This window comes from Dasypus novemcinctus, chromosome 8 (assembly GCF_030445035.2).
Source record: "Dasypus novemcinctus isolate mDasNov1 chromosome 8, mDasNov1.1.hap2, whole genome shotgun sequence".
Lineage (NCBI taxonomy): Eukaryota > Metazoa > Chordata > Mammalia > Cingulata > Dasypodidae > Dasypus > Dasypus novemcinctus.
In genome coordinates, this window is record NC_080680.1 from 115,478,282 (window position 1) to 115,498,521 (window position 20,240).

General features: G+C 41.4%; 1 protein-coding gene across 8 annotated transcripts in view; it reads right to left on the bottom strand.

Moving 5' to 3' along the window:
• The window catches only part of SLC44A1 (solute carrier family 44 member 1), a 211,295-nt gene that overhangs the window by 184,638 nt on the left and 6,417 nt on the right, over positions 1 to 20,240 (bottom strand). Inside the window, exon 1 of one of the 8 annotated variants that reach the window (XM_071217086.1) lies at positions 4,900 to 5,015. The exons of the other annotated variants lie outside the window; for them this stretch is intronic. The gene's annotated coding sequence lies outside the window, so the exon portion shown is untranslated. Of the gene's footprint in view, positions 1 to 4,899; positions 5,016 to 20,240 lie in introns of those variants that run through there. 8 annotated transcript variants of the gene reach the window in all.

Below are 20,240 nucleotides of genomic sequence, written 5' to 3' on the forward strand. Positions count from 1 at the left end.
CTCCAAAGTCTGTCACATTCCAGGAATAGCTTTCCAGCAATCCTCCATCACATGGTGCTCTCTCTCTGGCTGCTCCTACATCTGGCTTCCCTGACTGTGTCCTTTGCTTATAGGATTTTAGCCATATGGATTAAGGTCCACCCTCATTTATTTTGGCCACACCCTAACTAATAATACCATCTTCTAAGATCCTATTTGCAAATGGATTCTCACTCACTGGAACACAGAATAAGACTTGAACATGACCTGTGTAGGGTACATGATTCAGTCCCCAACAGATGGTACATCTCAAGCTAGGTTGCCAAATGGCCAGCTCTAGTCCACTGTGGAATAAGAAGTACAAGCCTCGACAGAGGTTCTTTGTCCTACATACATGAGATGGTACACAAGGCTCCTTTCACACATCACTGGCCTCTACTACAAGCTATCACCTTGGTCACCATGTCACTGTCTAGAGAGTGAGACAACCCTCCTTGCTCTCACAGACCACCACTCCAATGACCGATCTTCCTGGTAACCACGTGCAAAAAAAAAAAAAAGTCACTGGAAAAACCACTGTAGATGGTAGTTGAACAATATCAAAACCAAAAGAAGGGGAGTGGATGTGGCTCAACAGTTGGGAGTCTGCCTCCCATATGGGAGGTCCCAGGTTTGGTTCCCAGTACCTCATAAAGAAGACAAACAATGAGTAGACCACAAACAGACATTAAGGAAGAAAAACAAAAGAACAATGAGCAGACCACAAGCAAAAACAATGAGCTAGTCAACAAGCCAACAACAAACAATGAGCAAAAGTAAACGAGCAGAGACCGTATATGGCTCAAGCAATTGAGTGCCAGCTTCCCACATGGGAGGTCCTGGGTTCAGTTCCCAGGGCCTCCTAAAGAAAAAAACAGACAACAAGCAGACAACGAGCATAAACAAGCAAAAGCTGAGAGAGCCATCTCAGGGGGGTGGGGTGGGGGATCAAAAGAAGAGAGAATGAGAGTAGAAATATCAAAAAGAGGCAAAGACAGTAAAACACAGATGTCTGCCAAGAGTATCTTGGGACTTCAGAAGGAGAAGTCCAGAGAGAAACACTCGCTGCTGTGCTCCAACTGCTCTTTTTCTGCCAAGCGTTTGCCTAGCAACATCTCTCTCCCTTAGTCCTCAGCCATTGTGTGACTTTGACCCTAAAGGAGCTGCTCCCAGGGCTCCCCAGCCACCCGACAGGGCTCTCTCCACCCCAGAGGCCCTTTGCAAGTCCAGTTCCTTGACAAGATCCTCTCCATGAAACAACGCAGTGAATTTTTATTCTCATTTATCTGCTATGCTTCCTGGGGAAGGCAGCTTCAAACAAGAATACGCTCTGGCCTGGAAGCCATCTCTGGGTGGTTTCTTGGCATGCTCTGCCATGCCGAGGCCAGTGGGTGCTGCTACCAGCTAGACCCAGCCTGTGCCAGCTCAGGCGTGTGGCCTGTAATCATCCCTTCCTAGGACCTCATTCCAGAACTTCATGTGGCTAGTCTGGGATCAAATCATGGGGGGGATATATGCACCATGGAAATCAACAAATACTACAAATAAGGTTTTCCTTCCTCTTGGAGAGCCAGTTGTTTACCAACACATCGCTCCAAGTGCCTCGGCTTGCAGACACTTTGGGAGTTTTCTTTAATACATAAGTGTAAATTTTTGTGTAACCAAGTCAATTTGCCTTGGAACCTTTCTCACTGCTTTGACGCTCTTCAGCTATCTGATATCATTTTCTTCTACTTGCTCAGGGTTTGATGGAAATTATTTTGATGTGTAGTATGAAGAATCCCAAATTTTTTAATATAATGTCTGATTGTTGTTTCAAAATGGTTCCTTTAAAAAACAATAAATTCTTATTGATACTGTGGTCTCATTTTAGACTATTCTCTTCCATTAGCCTTGTGTCAACAACACAACCTCAGCGAACAGTTACTGCATACTTCCCATGTGCCGGGGTATGCTCAGCTTTTTATTAGTATTACTTCGTTAATCTCATGCTTTACAGGTCAGGGAACTCAGGCGTGGACAGATGAAGTAACTGGGCCATGATCACATGGCTGGGTGGTGGCAGAACTAGGTCTGGCACCTAGGTACTCTACCTCCAACACCTCAATTCACAGCCACTATGCCAACTGCATCGCAGTATGGACTAGCTTTATCACCTCACATTAGTCCCCTCCTTTATGCTTACTGCTTAGAATCATTTTGCCAAGCTCCTCTACAAATATATATAGTAATTTTTATTTCAAATAATGTTAAGTTATGTTAAGTTTATAAATGGATTGGAAAACATGTCATATCCCAATATTCCCATTTTTGCATATAGGAACCAGGCAGGCACCTCCAATTCTTTTACATTTTTTTCTCTCTCCCAGGTTTTATATTTTCTTCATTTCAATTGCAAATATTTCTTGTTCAGGTTATTTCTAAGTATTCTGAAATGGTGAATGGGATTTTTTTTTCCTATTATATTTTTCTAACCAATTATTTCTAATATTTGGGAACACTATATTTGATTTTTCTATACTTACCATCATATATAGCCCTTATTAACAATTTTCCGTTGATTCTCCTGTTTTTGTATTTCATGTCCTTTCTGATCACTATACACTGCTTATTTTTGTTTTATGACTTATTGTACTAGCAAGAACTTTTAAAACAATGCCAATGGTGACAGAAAGTTTGCTTATCTGTTTCTGAAGTAAACAGAAAATTCTGTAATATGTCATTGTCAAGTACAATATTCACTATTGGTTCAAGACAGTGCTAAAGATGTCATTTCTCTTCCTAGTTTTTAACAGTTCTTTTAAGGAATATATATTGAATATTGTAAAAAATTTGTTGACTATATTATTGAGATAGTTTTAGTGTTTTTCTTACTTTATACCCATTTTAAATGGAAAAATGCTAGACTATCTTATAAGGAGGTAGATCTGAGTTTGGCCCAGGGCTCTATATCAGATCTAAAGAGTTCTAGGTCAGAACAGTCTGTCCTGCCACAATGTATTTCTTTGATATGCATTACTTCACACACGGCTGGCAAGCCGATGAATGATGTCAGTACAATGATGAGGTCACGTTAGCTCATATGTGATTTTTCCTAGCACATTAATGCTTGCAAGCAATCAGATACAAGTTTTCTGGTGATTATTAAATAGCAAGCCTTAGCAATATAAGACCTTAAAAAAAAAAAGCTGAAAAATTTACAGAAGTGACATACTTTATTTAGCATAAGTGGTTACTAATTTAGTGGCTTCAAAAACCACTACACTTTCCTATCTGGCAAAGCTGCAAGTGCAGATGAGAAAGCTGCAAAAACATTTCTCCTTGTATTAAAACAATGGATTAATTAAGAAGGATGCACACTGGATCGGATCTTTAATTCTGAGGAAAATGGTCTATATGCTAGACACAAATACCCTCCAAGACCTGCTTCTCAAGGAAACCATGAGCCCCAGGGTTTAGGACTACAAAGAATTTAATGACTGTGATACTGGGTGCAAATGAAGATAGTTAACTGTGCTAGGTTTTTATTAGCACAGTTATTGGGACTATTTGGGCACAAATTTCCTTTAGTTTTGCCTGTTCTGTCCCAACACTATTTTTGCCATCAGCCCTGTTGTTTTCCATGCCTGCTTTTGCACAAAATGGGGTTTATTTTTTTAAGTGTTGCAATGTGTTCCTTTGCTTATTTTTTCCAGGTCCACCTACACGGTGTGACAATAGAAACATGAATTTCATCATAGAGTCACTGGGTGTAATGAAACCTTCTTACCAGAGTGCACCCCATCTGAGCTTTGAGATTTTTTTAAAACCCAGTTAGCAAATAGACATGAAGTCCCTGCCATCAAGAAATTGAAGACAGTTGATTTAAACACTGAAAAGCTTAAACAATTTGTCCTCGATGGAGAACCTGCAATGACAAGGTACGTGTGTGTAAATTTCTCAGATGCACTCGGCGATAAGGCTGACCGCACACACGTCCACTGCTGGGTTCAGCTGTGTGTCTGCCGCCAACCTCCTGATCTCCGCACACGCCCCATCTACAACCTTCCCCAGCCCGGTATACCTTGTCAGGTGTTCACATGGAAAGCCTTATCCCTCTCTTTCTCCCAGCATGCATCCAATGCACCAGGAAATGCTGGTAGCCCTAACTCCACAGACGTCCAGAATCTGACCATTTCTCATCACCTGGTGGCAGCCACCAGTCTCTCTCCTGGGATTACCACAATAAGGTTCTATGTGCTTTGGCCCCTGTCCCTCAACACGAGGTCTCAGTTAAGGGAGCTACCGTTTTAAAACAAAAGCCAGAGCACACTGTTCTCTGCTCAAAACCCCTCAAGGTCTTCCTGCCTCACTCAGAGCAAAAGCCAGTGTGGAAGTGGCTCGGGTGGTTGAGCGCCTGCGTCTCACATGGGAGGTCCCAGGTTCAGTCCCTGGTTCCTCCTAGAAACAAGGAAACAAACAACAAGCAAACAAACAGAAAAACCCAGGGGAGCTGAAGTGGCACCATGGTTGAGCGCCGGCTTCCCACACGCACAGTCCAGGATCAGTCTCCAGCCCCCGTACCTCAAAGGAAAAGGAAGAGAAAGGAAAAAAGCCAGTCCTTACTATGCCCTAGGTGATCTGCCTGACTGCTGGGACCTATCCCCCCTCCACCCGCTCCTCCACCCACCCTGCCCCTTCCGTTTGCTTCCAAAACTCCTGACTTTTTCGCTGCTGATCTCACTGCCTGGAATACTCTCTTTCCAGAAATGTATTATTCATGACGCTGGCTTGCCCCCTCACTTCCTTCAGGTTTCTGCTCAAATGCATTGTCTCAGTGAAGCTCTCCCTGACCATCCTACTGTAAATGACACCCACACCCACCCCCCTTCCTTACCTTACCTTTCTCCACTGCGCTTGTCTCCATCTGCTAAATTGTATATTTTATTTATTTGCTTACTTGTCTCATCCACTAGAAAATAAGGCTGGTGTTCTTGGCTGTGTCCACAGTACCGAGAGCAGCTGCCAGCACAGAGAAATGCTCAATAACTACGGACCGAATGAACAAATCAGGCTCCCTGTGCAGAGTGACGAAGGAAGTGACAGGCTGAGACTGAGCTCTTCGGGCTACATGGCCTCAATCATCACAGATTCACGGGATATTTGGAAGAAGGTGAAGCACAGCATGGAGGTTTACTTTAATGCAATCAGATGGCTAGGTTATGAAAACTTGTTCAAGAGATTTACTAAGCTGCTTCCTCAGATCAAGGACACTTGGAATTAAAGGGCTTTGAGTGGCTCAACTTGTCAGACCCCCCGGCGGCTCACAAAATCGTTTTCTTCAGTGATGTGACAAGACATCCCAACACTGAAACTGTAGGGGAAAAGCCAGGAGGACTGATGACAGATCAGGGAAATACAAGTGTTCTGACTCAGGCGAGATATGTGACTCCAGCAACGGGAGGCTGTGTTATTCTCCATTGCTGACCAGCCCCAAACTCAATGGAATCACTGAATTTGAAAATTAGAGAATATTTATTAAAAATTATTTCAAAGAGATTCATACATTTTTGTAAGAACAAATCACACCTTTAGTGTCTATTGTTGTCTTCTAAGTGAATCACTGAAAAACAGACCTGAATTATCAAGCATTTGTTCCAGGGGTATGGCTCACATTTTCATGAACAAAATCCAAGAGCTGGAAGTAAAATGTGACCAACAAAAACAGTCAATATTCACAAAATTCTGAAGATGAATTTACAAAGTTCAGAGCTATCCTACAACTTCTGACATGCTCAAACTCTGGAACATGTTTACCATCCTGGTGCTGTGAAAACACATTCTTTTTCATCAAAGAACTGAAATCAAAGCTGGAGCTACCATGTGTGATGTAAACTTAGCGTCATGCCGAATGGCGCTATGGCTGCCTGATTACACCCTACAGGAGTAGAGGATGCTTGTTTCCTCACACCACTTTCTCATCGTTGGATCAACAATGTTTATGATTAGCTCCAGGCCTTTTACTATTTACTGTGCATTTTGAGAGGAAAGAAACTTGATTAGGTATTTTTCAAACTGATTTTGACTTAATTTTTGAAATCATATTATGTATCTACTATAGATTGAACTGTGTCCCCAAGAAGATATGAAGTCCTAACTCCCACCCCTCAGAATGTGACCTTATTTGGAAATAGATGTAATTATGTAAAGTATGACAGTGAAGATTAGAAGAAACTATTATTTTGATTAATATTGGGTATGAGTGATACCCTAAATTTGGAAAGGAGATAAAAGTTCACAGTGTTATCTCTATATATTGGGGTTATCAGTGATTTTCATTTTATTCCTCAAACTTTTCTCTATAATAAACCTATATGGGTTTCATAATCTGAACAATAAGCCTAAAAACATCTCTATATAAATAACACTTTGTAATGAAATAGTGGGAGCTTGCAAGCTCACACAGTCGCTCCTCCCTCTCTGTACCCATCACCTGCACAGGTTTCAACTCGGATCAGCTCTCTCATGTTCTTCTGCCTCAGCCTCTCAGTCTCTCTAAACTCATCTTCGGCTTATTTTTCCATTCTTAGATGTTATTTTCCCAAAATCCAAGTTACAACACATCACTTCTCTGTCAAAACAAAGCAAAAACAACAACTCAAATGGCTCTCCCCACTGTCTTGAGAATAGAAAATAATATTCTAAGGGTGAAATGATTCGTTGAAGCTCAGCTTCCCAACCTGCCTTTCAAGGCTCAGGCCACTGTGTCACATCATGTGGGACTAAACCCTGCCATAAACTCAACCTCACCTTCAAGTTTCCTCCAGGCCTTTGCTTATATGCTTCCTCCATTAATTATATTCATTAATCCAGCTAACATTTACTGAGTGCGTATTATATGTTAGGCACAATGCTAAGAGATTTTCATGCACTTTTTCCTACAGTCTTCTCAACAACCCTTTGGGAAGGTGCTACTTAATGAGGAAACCAGGGATCAGATCTATTAACGAATTTTCCCAAGTTTACCTGGCTAGTAAGTGGTGGTATAAGAACGTGAACCCCAATCTCCAAGTTCCTACCCAACTTCTAGCCTTTCTTCAAGTCCCAGAACAAATGCTGACTCTGGGACCATCTCTAATTCCTCCTATTAGAAATGATAATCTTTTCCAAGGACCCACAGCACTATTTACATCTATTTTATAGACTTTATTTCACCCTGCCTTGTATATAGGTAACATAAATGTGTATGTATAAGTGTGTGTGTATATTTATATAGCCATATATATATTGATTATCCATATCTACATCTCTGTCTACCTATCCATCAGATTCGAGGGCTGTGAGGTTAAGAAGAGCTAAATTTTTATCCTTTACAGCCTGAACTTGCAGGGAGTAGCAATACTCAGTCAATATCTGTCAAAGCAGAACATCATGTTAAGAGAAACTAAAGACATATACTTCATTCTTTCAGTTCTTCATTAAAAAAATACATATTCTGAATTGAAGATGCAAAGAAGTTTGGCATGCACAAAGGCAGAGTACAAAAGGCAGAGGCTTTGATGCTGGACAAACCTGTTTTCAAATCCTGGCTCCACTGCAAAGCTACATTCTGATCTTGGGGCAACTCACTTAACCTCCATGCACCTTAAATTTCTCATCTGTAACAGCTGTGAGGCTACAACACTATATGTAGCAACACATAATAACAAAAGAAACACTTGATAAATAATTAAGAGCTGTTCCTATTTAATTCAATCTGTCTGAATACCCAGAATGAAAGGGCCTCATCTCTATGCTTTAGAAAGTTCACAATTTCTCTAGGTAGATGGCCTGAAACACTCAGATAGCAACACCCAAGATGATATATGATTAAGAGCTAAGTGTTCAGAGAGGGAGCAGTCACAGTGGGTGACGGGCGAAGGCCTCTTGAAGGAAGGAATATGAACTGGTGCATCAGGATGGGATCTGAAGGGAAGGGAGAAAATTTTCAAACGAGAACATCTGAAGTGAAAACAGTGATGCAGGAGCGAAGATGCTTTCTCAAAAAGGCCAGTACAATTCTTGCTCAATGACAAAGGCATTATGGGTAAAGGGAGGGCAAAGCCTTGGGAGAGCTTTGAACAGAATGCTGGTATAAAAAATATACTGCTAAATGGAATAAAAGCAGGAAAGGAGAAGTCTCATATTGCTTGAGGGACAATATCCAGGAAGATGAGAATTAGTTCTTTATCTAATGAATGAGTGAATAAAAGTTGGCTATAATGAGCAGAAACAAAATTGTACTAATTTAGGCTATATTTTTTTTATTAGCTTTACTCACTATTTTTTGTCTCTAACATCAATGTTGATATTGTATCTTTTAGCAGTGGGAAACATATCTGTATGCATAGAGAAATAATAAGTTAGAGAACTATCATATTCATTAACGTGACTGTGTGGGTGTGGATAAAAAGCAGAAGACAACAGGGCTGAGGGTTCCTCACAATTTAAAAATGCTATTAGATCTCTAAAGAGCATGAGAGCTCATAAAAGTAGTTTATTGGTAATATTACTAAGACTAAACAGGAGGCACAGGCTGTTGAGAAAAAAACAAAAAAAAACAGTAATTCTAGTGCAATGCCAAGCAGGTTAATGAACTATGATATGATGTGTACAGTGGGATGAGCTATCACTGCTCTGCAACTGCAGGTAAAGAATGAAACAATATACTCAGAGCATAACATTTTTTAGCAATGGACTCATATTGAGACTCCTATTGCGCGAACGAAATCCACTCAGTTGCAGTTTTACACAAATCATCCATCATGAAATGGTCTAAGAGCCCAGTACCCTGAGTTTACATATGGATTTTCAAATCAGTGGACACCTGTTCAATCAGAACAGGAAAAAAAAGAGAGAAAACATAGCTAGCAAGCATTCATGAAAGCAAAATGTAGCCCATTTTTCTGTTTTTAAAAAGCTCTCCATAGTAACATGTTGACAGTATGGAATAACCCACTCCCCCTAACTCATCAGCAATTTATGTTCTAGAAATAAATGTTGGTAACTCTTCACCTAATCAAAATGATCAGTCAAGAGCAATAGTCAATGCCAACTGGAGAAAAACCTTTTTTTTAAGAATTACAATGCCACTGCTGAAAGCACAAGAAAATTCAAAATTAAACCTGTTGAATTAAATTATTCTAAAAATAATATTTGTTTTTTCATTACTTATTTTCATGCAAGTGTCACAAAAAAGGCCAAAGGTCTTAGATTTGCTTGTATCCCTTAGGAATGGGAAAGGCCCCCGTTTAGCATGTGTACCAGCCAAAGCTGCACAAATTGCACTGTTTTCAATTGACCAATAGGCCATCTGTCAGCCATAAATGGAATATGGGGTATCTAAAAAACAAAGGAAAGGAAATAATATAAGACCTGTGCTCTAATCCCAGCTATTTTGCTTACTAGCTAAGTGAATTTATAACTTTTTAACTTCTAAGATTTGGAACACACAAAGTTGGTCTTAATGCAGGCTCCAGAATTTTTCAAGATTGGAAGGTGGTGCATGAAGATGCCTCTGCACAGCAGTGCCCTGAAGATTCAGAAAATATTAATTGTCCTATCGAAGAAAGGGGACCCAATGGACATTACAGAGGAAGCTAAATATCCCCCAGGCCCTTCCCTGATGAAAACACTGCTTGTTGTGGTGATCAAATATTATAAATGGGAAGAGTGATATGGGAGATACAAAGGTGACAAAAAATGAATATCCATAGTTCAGACTCTTATAAAATACGCAATAATCTCCATTAGATTAATTAAAAAGATAAAATCTGACCTTCTAGATTCTTGGAAAAACAAAATCCTCTCATCGGAATTCAATTCAACTCAAACATTGAACACTCATTATGTGCCAGCTACTGTATTAGTGCTGTTTAAAACAGGAAAAAAGTCCCTTGACTTCAATTTACTATAATGTAAGAGAGAACAAAATAATTCCTACACTAGAAGTATAAAATATCATGACATCAGTGTTCAAAACCTCCAAATCCCTGAGCCTAGCAATGAAGGTCATAATCTACCTTTCCAGCCAGAACACACACTGCAGTCATCCCAAACTACTTCTGCCAAACATATTATGCATTTCACACAGCTATTCCTGACTCACAACATTCCTTCAGGTTGGTGTTCCACTGCACTTACTACTCATCCAAGGCCAAGTTCCATTCCTTTCCTTCACAAAGCCTTTTCCATGTCCAGTGGAATTAAGGGGGAGGGGGATGAGGGGGGGGGAAGATACCAGGGAACATAGAGGAAGAAGTAAAGGAATGAGGATCTGTAAGAGGATTTATAAAACTAAGGATTTGTCAGAATCTTCTAGAAAATCACTATCCAATGCTACAAACAAGCCTAACAAGGCCTGACAGTAGGAATCCAAGAATTGGGAGAAAGCCTGTCACGATTATGGGATAACAAGAAAACCAGCAGCAGAAATCTGAGAAATATGCCTAGAAGTTAGGAAACCGAAGGAGTTGGAGTCACAGTTGGTCTTTTTGTTTGTTATTATGTCAGGAGTAAGAAGCTTGTGGAAGGTTAACCACTGGTTACACAGATGGCAGGAAAGAATGGAATTTAGTTTTTGCACAGTTCGAACATGCAGAGGGAACCTCATTAAGTCTGGAAGCATGCCTTGCCCAGAAACTGGCCTACTGCATAAGAAGGGCTCTGAACTGAAAATGGAAGGTCGAAACAGTGTACACCAATACTAAAATGCATCGTTCATTCAACAAGCATAGTCTGAGCATCTCCTAGATGCCACACACTGTTTCAAGTAGGGGGATGCAGCAGTGAACAAAATACCTGTGTTTATGGAGCTTGTGGATGGAGAAAGCCAATAAAAATACAGAAATAATTTCAGGCAATGATCAAGGTGAAAGAAAAATAGAGCCAAGTAAAGAATAGAAAATGACTGAGTGGGGACAGAATGGCTGTTTCGGAACTGAGGGAGCAAGCCTGGCAGATCTAAGGCGGAACCGGTCAGAGAGAAGAGGAAGGATCCTGCAGACAAAAACAAAATGAATTAAGGAGAAAAGTACCAGGTGTAGAAGACAAGAGGTAGGTGGAGCCAGATGACTTAGACAGGAAGTCTAGGAGTTATATTTCAACTGAGATGGAATCCTCTGGAGGCACCTAAACTCAAAAGAGATGTGTTCTCAGTTATCTTTTTGATCACACAGGTTGCTGTGTCAATAATGGACTGCAGGTGTCTAAGCAAGAGACAACAGTGACTTGGACTAGGGTGGTGGCAATGAAGTTGGTACATATCAGAGATGACATGGAAAGAAAGACTATAGACAGTCTTCAACGAAAATTTTTGGAGCAAGGTTAACATCACACATATGCTCTCCAATGTCAACAGAACATGTGCAGAGGATGGAGATGATACGCAACACCTCACTGTACCACTTCTGGAATCCTCTCCACCCTGCTGGTGGAAAGCTCCACAGCAGCAAAAGCTTCTGGCTCGTTCCTCTATCCCCAATGCCCAGTACAATGCTTGGAACACCATCAGGCAGTCTGAGAAGGTGTTTTTCAATAAATCTACATATTTCACACCTTAACACAGGTTAAGGCAGTACAACCTTACAAGTACCACTGGAATTTAGTGGGATGAGACTCAACATTGGTCTGTAAGCACTGAAGCCCTAATAGGTGGGTAGGTGAGCGAAGACAGAAAGAACCTTCAGCTGCTTCAAATAAACAATATGACTCAAATATGTACTGAATATCTTCCACATGGTGGAACAGTGAAGAATTCCTGGAACAGAGAGAGTGAGAGAGGATGCTGCCTCTTCTGTCTCCTACAGAAGAGCTCACACCTGGTGGTACAGGCAAGTTCCACGTGCGGGCACCAAGAGGACTTGCTGAGCAGCTGTCGGTAACCTTCAAGATATGGAGGACAAGAGGAATGGAGCGTGAAAACCTTGTCAGCATCCTCGTTGCTAAAAAAGGGGAAGAGACTGAATGCCACACACTTTATGACTGAGCGTAACTCCATCTCTAGGTAAAATTCTGGCACAGAATATCGAAGGAAGGGTTTGTAGGCACCTCACAAAGAAAAAGATGGACAGTAAGGGCCAGCACACAAGACCCTGAGTAAGCCATGCCTGGCTACTATCATATCCTTTCTTGACAGACTCAGGAAAATGGAAGATTGGGGAACACATGATAAACCTGAATTTTATTAAAATATGTTGATCCCATCTCTAATAATATCTCTGGGGATAAGGTGGGGGAAATACCCACAAAAATAAGGGCCAAGGATATTCTGAACTGCTGGAATGGTCTTGAGCAATTTCGGACCAGTGACCACTCAGAGAGGGTCTTGAAAAGAAATAAAAATTATTTTTATCAATAAACTATGTGAAGCCATAAATGGCTTGCTGACCAAATTATCAGAAAATGCAAACTTGAGAAAGGAATAGTAACTAAATACCTTGGATAATAAAGTCAGAATTCCAAGAGCTCATGACAGTCTCAAACTGAGCAAAAGCAACAAATTTAACTTTCCTGGGGAAAACGTCAAATTTTATACTTAGGTTTTTAAACATCCAACATCACAAGAACAGGAGAAAAAAATAGTTGTCTTAGGTCTTTTGGTGGACAGCAAGCTAATATCAGTGAAGTTGATGAAAAGGCTAATTCAACCTTAGGCAACATTACAAACACAGGAGAAAAAAGGACCGACGGCAGCTGGTGTAGTTGAGTTCCTTTTTCTGCACGGCTGTTCTGGGAAGACTGTTCAAGGGGAGCACATGCAGTTGAAAGAGACTACGATAGCCTTCCAGTCAATGTGGACTGAACATGCATGTAACTCTGCTCTCCTCCAAAACTTCACTAAAATGATGGCAAAGAGATTTAAAATACTGGAAACTAGGAAGCCAGATAACTGACGCAGTAATCTCTAAAAGCTGAATACCTTAGTCAACAGTGGGAAAAGCCAGGATGTAAATCAATTTATGCCACAAACTTCCTTCCAAAACTCAGAAATTCATGGTACAAGGTATCTCTGGAATAGGATGTGACATTGAGAATGAAAGTGGAGGATTCATGGATAATCCCTCAACGCAGCTGGGTAACTAGCTAGCCCCTCTTCTACGAAGACAGTTATGGGCAGACATACCACACAGTAAGCAGAGGATTAAGAGTAGTTCTACATACTGCATATTAAGACCACCCCTAATTCCCACCCTTCTTTACCCAGAACCCTGGCAGCCAGACACACTCTCCAGAAGAAAACTAGAAAAGACTTCTTTGGGGAAATCCGACCAGTCTAACAGAAAAGACCAAAAGATACAGACCCTGGGGCTTTCCCAAAGAAGCCGGCCAGCTGGACCATCCCACGGTGAACCCCACAATCAACATGCCCATCCCCAAATGAACACAATGCTTTCAAAAAACCTCTGAGCAACTCGTTCTTCAAGAGCAGATAGCTAAAGATCACCAGACAGTAAAGAAAACTTTTAATGTCAACAGCAGAGACAAACAAAAGAAAGTAACTGGGAAGAAACAGATGTAGAGAAAAGGTACCTTAAAACAAATGCACACAGATATACATACAAAGGTAAGAATTGATAATGTAAAACAAAACAAAACAAAAAAATGAAAAGGGAAAAAAATATCCTAGGAAATGAGACCACACAGAGCCCAGCATAACGGATGAAAAGAAACCCACGCAAGCTACATCATTAAAAAATGGCAGAACATGGGTTTCAAGGAAGATCCCAAAAAGGTTCCAGAGAAATTAAAACAAGTTTAATAAAAAGAATCAAGAATCAGAATGGCAGGCTTCAAACGCCACCCTAGCAGCTAAAAGACAATGAAAACAACACATTCAAAAGGAAAATAATTTCTAGCCTAGAATGGTACACCCAGCCAAACAGTTAATATGTATGAAGGAAGAATAAAAACAGGCCAGGCTTCAAAAACCTTATCTCATGTACCCTTTCACAGAAAGCTTACCAAATCAAAGAAGTACATCAAGAAAGAAAAACACCAGGACAAAATCACTGATGAAAGAAATCAAAGACAACACAAGTAAGTAGAGAGCTATACCACATTCACAGATGGGAAGACTGTGTTAATATTGCTAAATTGACAATTCTTCTCTAACAGATCTATAGTTTCAACACAAGTTCAAAATCTCAGCAGGACTTTCCACAGATATCTAGATATCAACACACTGATTCTAAAATGCATAACGAAAGGGAAAGGAACTAGAATAGCCAAAACAATTTTGAGAAAGAAGAAAAAAGTTGGAGGACTCACACTACCTGATTTCAATGCATATTAAAAGCTACAGTTATCAACACAAGGTGGTAACAGTATTTAGACAAATAGATCAATAGAACAGAATAGAAAGTCCAGAAAAATACCTACCTAGTTGATATTTGAAAACGGTATTAATACAAGGGCAGGTGAATGGGAAAAGTGTAGTCTATTCAAAAACAAATTGGGGGAAGCAGATGTGGCTCAAGCAATTGGGCTCCCATCTACCATATAGGAGGTCCAGGGGCCCCTGGTAAAGGCACGCTGCCCTATGTGGCGAGCTGGCCCATGCAGAGCGATGGCCTGCGCAGAGTGCTGGCCTTGTGCAGGGGTGCAGGAGTGCTGCCCAGTGCAGGAGTGCCGGCCCATGTGCAGAGCTGGCGCAGCAAGACGATGCAACAAAAAGAGACAGAGGAGAATAAGAGATGCAGCAGATCAGGGACATGAGGTGGCACAAGAGAATGATTGCCTCTCTCCCACTAGTTAGGTCCCAGATCAGTTCCCAGAGACGCCTAATGAGATTACAAGCAGACACAGAAGAACACACAGCGAATGGACACAGAGAGCAGACAATGGAGGGAGGGGGGAGAAAGAAAGGAAAGAGAAAAGAGAAAGAGAGAGAGAACTCAACCTAAAAAAAAAAATTTCAACAACAACAAATTGGGAGTTAGCTCCTAGGAGATGTGCACAAGTAGGCGAGAGTTTAGAGGTCAGTCATAAGCACATGTAAAACTAGATGAACCGTGAAACTAGAAAACTATCATCAAGGACAACAAAAGATTGTGTAGGAAGAATGAAATACCATATACATGATTCAGCTGTGGACGGCATTCGCGTCGTCCTAATGGGAAAGACTGAGCACTGACCCAACCCATATTACAATTTATCTGCAGCAGGAGGACAAGAGGGACAGAAGTGTGGGCATGTGGCAGGGGCAAACGGTGGTGGTAGAAGTGAGCTCAATCTTCTTCCACATCGCTATGTGGAAGCCAAAGATAACGCTGGACACTGAAGGATCAGGAGGTAGCAATGTAAGCTCGCTAGAGATACAGAGGGGAACGAACAAAACATTCCACTCCAAGATCAGAAAGGGAGGGCCCCAGGGCAGCAGTAAATGCAGGAGGCTTCATTTTAATTACAAGCCCTCTAGAACTGTTAAAATGATTGGACACTTTAAAACAGGTGCATGTATAGCTTTGAAAAATGAATAGATTAAATTTTTACAAATCAAAGCATAAGGCAGAGGGAAAAGGAGGTCCCTATTCTCTTCAGTCCCTCAAGTCTGAAGTTTGGAACCAACCACAGACTCGTCCTGGAATTGTTATACCCAGACCTCCGATGTGAGGCACACTGGTTTAAAACCAAACCACCCCCACCCCCACCCACTTTAAGAGACAGTAAACAGCACACACGCCCTGTGGCCTCAAGGGCAGAAGTGCTATCTAGCGCACCCTCAGCATACTACTTAAATGCAGTGGTTCTGCCCACAGCGGCAGGAAGAAGAGGTCAGCAGGAAACACACAGGCTTTAACTGGGCCAGGTTTCCACCCCTGGCTTTGTACTGCTTGGGTGTCCTTGAGCAGGCTACCCACACTTTCTGAGCCTCGGTTTCCTAATCTGTTAAATGGGACTAACACTGGCAGCCACCTCAAGAGCTGTGAGAAAATGGCAAATGCACGTAAAGCACTCTCCCAGCACCCGCCACAGCAAGCCCCGGGTTCTGTGCTCACCCTGCTTCCCGCGCTTTCCCCAGTTGTGCAGGTGCCTGCTCCGCGACCTGAGCTCCCGCCTGCGCCTTGGAGACCACCAGACCTCACAGCATCTCCTGGATGCTCAAGACTCAAAGCGCTTCCTGAAATCTAGTTCTGAGTTCAACTGCCCATGGGAAGCTGCGACACGGATGTACATACATCATGATACCGACTCGCCACACAAAACCGAATTCACCTTCCCCTCACACACAAGTCCCCAGCCGGACGCCCAGGCCCATCAGCTCTAAGGCGCTTCTCCCATTACACAGCACTCAAAACTTCCGTCCTGCCCGCTCCCTCATTCCACAAACCCAGATCGAGTCAGCAAAGCCTGTCTTATTCGGACTCGTAACATCTCTTCTCTGTTTCCCATTTTTCGCACTTGGGTGTGAGTGCCTGGAGGCCCAGCGGGGTAGCTCTGCCTGCCGCTTCTCCCACTGCAGGCTTCGGAACGACCTTCCTTCAACCGCGCTGAACCCCCTCCACAGCCGCCCATTCCCCCTCAACACTGCCACCCTCGACAAGGGCCAGGTCTCCCTCCACCCAGGTCTGCCTCCATCCGCATATGCCCCAGTTACTGGCTGTTTCCTTGCCTTTGCTCGGCCTTGAAAACCCCTTTCCCACTGCCCTCCCCATCTAACCCCCATCCTCGAGGCCAGATCGCCCTGGGCCTATCCCCAGCCCTCCTGGGCCTCCCCATTCCCTCAACTCCTAACTACTCCTTATTGTTATTTATTTCACTCTTAGGCCCCATCTTTCTGACACCATTTTAAATTAATGGAAGTTAGGGTCCCTTCTCCAAAATCCAAATTCAGTACATATCCTCGGACACAGATTTTATTGGGGGGGGGGGTTAGTGGATATGAGAACATCTGGGAATTTTAGTATCGTACTTTCGGAGGTATTCTCATGGGTTGTACAGGGTTTTCTATTAGCCTATGTGATAGATTATTGTATCTTTTCTGCAGTTGGGGAAACTGAGGCACCAAAGAGTAAAGACCTTGCCCCCAATAATCCGGCTAGTGGCGGAGCTGAGACTCAAGCCCAGCACAGCCCACACTCCTGCCCGGTGGCGTCCAACACTCTAGCCCTGTAACAGCCCTTCAGACTGCAGCAGAGAGGAAGGCAGAGGCCCCCCCCCCATTAGTGAAGCATCATCTAGCCGGGAGGGGGATGCAAAACACGCGTCACAGACTAACTTCACAAAAAAAGGAAGAAAGTTTCAAATTAAACTCTGCTATTGTAAATGCAGCTGCAAAGGCAAGATTTGTGCATACAGTGTTATTTTACTTTTGGTTTATTGTGTCAATACTATTTTATAGCTTTCAATGTATGTTGTCAAAAAGTATCCCAAGATCTTTCCAAGTTACTCAGCAAATCTATATAGTACACTTGCTTTACAACCACAGGAGCAATATTATTCTGTTACCTTTTATCAAAGTCACAGGTGTAAAAGTGTGTCTCCTGCATTAATTTGAGTTAATTTTATTACTAGCAGAATTGAATGCATTTACACGTGTTTACTATTTCCCCTTCTGTAAATCAGTTACTACAGCGATGCATTTTTTTTTACCGTGAAAGCTTTATATCATGATAATTGTTTGTCTCAAAAATAAGGATGTGAATCTTTAGTTTTATTAGTTTATACCAAAAGAATTAAAAGAGAAAAAGAGAATAGAGGGATTCCCTTTTTTCTCTTTGTTCTATTCTAGTATATTCCATTTAGTATTTGAGCTCCTTAAATGCATCAGGAAAGGGAAGCAGGAAAGAAGAAAAGTGTAGGGAAAGGAGAGAAAAAGAGAGAAAAAAAAAATCAGTATCTCCCAGACAGACATAAATCCACAAAAAAGTGAGAACTCTGAAGGAGACAAGGAAAGGGACAGTTAAGAGGGAAGAGTTTATACCAACCCCCAATATTCTCTTATGGGCCACTGCCTGTGGGAGTTCTAATTAGCTACTTAACCACTAGTAGAGCCTCACTCTTTTTCTTGAAACTCAAATGGAAAAGAGGCAGTGAAGTGGGCAGAGGAGAAAGACAGGGGACTTCCATAATGCCCACAGTAGGATCCGCCCGAGGGCTGGGAGAGCTGGGAAGATAACCGTGACTTTGACCTGTGGACTATGAAAAGTCTTATGATGGCTATATAAGCAAAATGTTAGTGTTTTAAATGTGTGATTTTACAGGCAGAAGGAAACGGCAAAACTATGTAGCAGATATTATTGGCTGCCTACCATTTCTGCCTTCTGTCTTGCTGGCAGTCTCGATTTTATTCCAGTGTCGCCTCCAACGCACCCCCAAGTTCTCCCCTCCTCCCACCTTGACTCAAAGAGAAATCTGGGTCAGTCTAAGACAATTAGGGGGTCCTTTGACTCCTCCTTGATAGGAACAGTTTAGAGTTGAGTATGCAGTCCTCCCTAATTCCCACTAAAGAAAATCATTGGAGATTGTCGGGTCAACAAATGACATTCCCAAAAGCCAAAGCTATATTGGGATCATGGGAGTGCTAAGTGAGGATTAGGCACCTTCCTTAAAATGGCAAAAAAGAATCATGGAAACAACTTAAAGGGTCCTTGCTGACATTCTCAAGCCACTAAATTAACCAACCTGGAAGTCACCCTCTCTCTCAATTTACATAAGAAAATAAACTTTCTTTAATGTTTTAGCTATTTAGATTTACGGTTTTTTTTTTTAATTTCTTATAACTAAATCAGCCAAGACAATTCATAATGAAAGATCTTACAAGATCATTATCATATTATCACAAAGCTACAAAAATAAAGAAATCTCAGTATCTTCAGTTATTTTTGAACATCCTGAAGAAGCCATCTATTTTCAAATGTTTTTCATCTTCCTGCCGTTTTCTTTATGTTACATTATACACATATAACCAGAAAGCAAACACTTCTGTTTAACAATTTTCAACATATCTGGCAACTTAAACATTAGAGTAAAAATAGCTTTTAAGGGTTTTCTTACTAAATAAATGTCTAAATAAATGGTTGTGGGATATCGTAGTGTGCAGCTTAAAAAGGAACAATACCATCACACACACACAATAAATTCCAGCAGTTTATCAATCAAATGTTTGCTAAGTAAATTCTATTATACAACTGACACGACATTACAGAGGAGTCCACCCAGGGGGCAATGTGGCAACTCTCCCACCATCATCGTGTAGAGTAAAACATATGGAAAACTTCATATAAAAATTGCCATTAGAAAAATTTACTGCATTTGATACAATGCTTAAATTCAAAGTTGGAAGGTTCTGCCATGCTATATTCCAAATACACAAGAGACAAAAAGTACAAAAAAGGGAAAAAATATCACTGTGCCAAAAATATTAGCCATCCTTACAGAGGGAATTCCCAAGGCAGAGATTAAGTAATGCCTAACTCTTGCCCGATTGAAGTTTTCAACAGCTCAAACACTTCTTTACTACTCTACGCATAAGGTCCCATGCAATGGTGCCTGCTTTAACAACCTCAGCACTATAAATCCAACTGGCCCGTTACGGGAGAAGACTAGTCTTTTCCCATCTACTCTGACCTAGGAACTTACACATCTGTAAGTCTATAAGTCTATATTCACCTTACACAGGAGGTGTATGCCTGCAATGGACAGACATTGTCAATTTAAGCTAGGCGTTCTGCTGAAATTCTGTTGAGACTCTTCCACAGTACCTGCCTTTTTTGAAAAATTGTATTAAATTGTAAAACATCAGAGCTACTAAAGCTCTCAGCATTTGGTAATTCATTCAAATATTTGAAGACACCCGCCCACCCATATGCCAGGTACCAGTTAAGCACAGAAAATAAGAGCAGTGAGCAAAGCAGACAGGGTCTCTGCCTTCCTGAGCTCAGGCTAGATCAGGGGTCAGAATATGTTTTCTGTAAAGGCCAACATCATAAATATTTATGCTTGCAAGCCAAAAGGTCCCTGTCACAACTACTCAACTCTGCTGTTGTGGCAAAACGGCAGCTACATACAATACGTAAACGAATGGAAATAAAGCTCCAATAAAACTTTATTTACTGATCCTGAAATTTGAATTTCATATCATCTTTGTGTCTCATGAAATAATATTTTTCTTTTGATTTTTTTCAATCATTTAAAAATGTAAAAGCCATTCTTAGTTTCCAGGGCATATAAAAACAGGCTAGTGGGCCATAATTTGGCGACTC